Raw genomic sequence first — 2,371 nt, forward strand, 5'->3', positions numbered from 1 at the left:
TCTGTGAGGCATGCAAGGTCACCCTGATGGCACTGCTTGTGAAAACTGGGTTAGCTTTTCTTTAGGATGAGAAGTTACTCGTGTTCAAAGCGACAGACAGACTCCTGAGCTCACACTCACAGCTCTGCGAGGGAACAGAGCAGTGCCCGGACACCTCACGTGCCTTTTGCTCCACCCTTCAACATCTGGGTGCTCTGTCAGCAACAATTCCCAGAGGAGCAAAGCCATCCCCCCAGCATGCAGTGTGTTCTAGCAGAGTTAGAGACATCAGCCACAAGCCCTCCCTGGGAGGGTGGGCAGGCCCTGGCACAGGGTGCCCAGAGAAGCTGTGGCTGCCCCTGGATCCCTGGGAGTGTCCCAGGCCAGGCTGGACGGGGCTTGGAGCAACCTGGGCTGGTGGGAGGTGTCCCTGCCCATGGCAGGGGTGGAGCTGGATGAGCTTTAAGGTCCTGCCAAACCCCAAACATTCCATGATTCCACGATACTCTAAATTCACTACAGATTGTTTACAGTAATTTTGAACACCCTCATGCTGACTAGCAGAGTCTTGAAGGAGGAACTTGATGTTCCAGTTGAACTGTGACTGTTTCCAGTTGATCCAGCTGCCAAATCCTGAGCGTAACACAGGTCTAGAACTCCAAAGCATTTTTCCAAATTACCCTGCCATATATAAACACATATCTAAGGAGCGTTAACAGCAGGGAGGAAACATTTCCCAAACCACAGTTTGGGAAAATCTGCAGAACCACTTTGAATAGTACTTTGAAACGTTTCAAAGCTCTGAGCTATGCATGAGAGTAGAGAAGACATCTAAGGATCAACAGCAATCCAAACTGAACACGATCCAGCAGCTGCAGAGGACAGACCTGTGTGCTCACCACTCCTGGGATCTCCCCCAAAAAAAGGGCTTGAACTCAGGGTGAGCTTGAGCATTTCTTACATTCAACTTGTCTTTGTATTTCTCACGTAAAACCCACAGCAGGGACAGAGGCCAAGCTGTGACCCCCACCCTGGATCAGCCTGGGGCCCAGACACAGCTCACAACTGCACAGCCCCATCCCCAGATCTGGGGATGGCAAAGGCTGCTCAGGGCACGGCCAGGGCATCAGTGAACTGGGCCCACTACAGTCAGCACTTCCTAACCCCTCTCTGCTGCTAGAGAGGTTTTTAATCCTGAGCCATGAGCCAACAGCCAGGGACCAACACTTCTGCCCAGGATTGGGAAACCTCTGAGCCATCCACCCGGCGAATGGTCACCACAGCCCCCCGACACAGGGGCACTGTGCAGGGACACTGTGCTCCCCAGGACACCTCAGCTCTTCTCCTGGCCTCCACCAGGCCAGGCACAGCAATTCCCCTGCCCTGGCAGGTGGGATCTGCTCCTGCACACATTGACTCGTCCAGCGCTGAGCTGGGTCCAGCTCAGGCAGAACGCAAAGCGTCCCACCCACTCACCTGGGATTCACCTCTGCTTTGGGGAGCTACCCAAGCTCAGAGGGCCACGGGAGGGAAGGAGAAAACTTACACTGACACTGTGGGTATGAACTTGCAGAGTTCCTTATGGTTGCTCCACGTCACAAGTGCCACCCGGACACCTTCCCACGGGGACCGTCCCTGTGCCCGCCGGCAGCTGCTCTGTGCTACCTCAGCACGGGACAGCCCCTCAAACAGCTTAGGCTGCACCCAGCAACGAGGGCAATGAGACACATCATGCTGGCCCCTGTATTTTAAATTTCCTGGACGTTAAAGGATTAACCTGAAGAGATTATGGAGCATCGGACGAAGATCGCCGCCTCTTTTTAACTACGCATTTAATCTCCGCTTCGTTTGAGTAACAACTGCCACTGCCTGACAAAATGTTTACTCTCACCACACTCAGAACTGTCAGGGGTGGGGGTGTGAAACATGCACGGGCTCTGCCTGCAGACAAAGGGGTGCCCACGACTTACGGTTACAGCGTTTCTGCACGAAGCGCAGCTTGCAGGCCGTGCGGTACGTGGAGAGCCTGATGACATCAAAGTTCTGGGCTCCTGGGAACAAACACAAGGTGCTGTTGCTCCTTCCTCTGTAACATTCAGCTCACTGAGAGCAGTACCGGTGTCTCCTCACAGGCATCATCCTGTGGGGCACACAAAAGGGAGGGGATCCTGCCCCTCTGCCCCCTCAGCTGAGCCCCCCCTGCAGAGCTGCCCCCAGCCCTGGGGAACAGCAGCACAAGGACGTGGAGCTGCTGGAGACAGTCCAGAGGAGGCCCCGGAGATGCTGCCAGGGCTGGAGCCCCTCTGCTCTGGAGCCAGGCTGGGACAGCTGGGGGGGCTCACCTGGAGGAGAGAAGGATCCAGGGAGAGCTCAGAGCCCCTTCCAGAGCCTG

This window comes from Empidonax traillii, unplaced genomic scaffold (genome assembly GCF_003031625.1).
Source record: "Empidonax traillii isolate 1590-97213 ecotype Southwest subspecies unplaced genomic scaffold, ASM303162v1 scaffold1399:size139372, whole genome shotgun sequence".
Taxonomy (NCBI): Eukaryota; Metazoa; Chordata; class Aves; order Passeriformes; family Tyrannidae; genus Empidonax; species Empidonax traillii.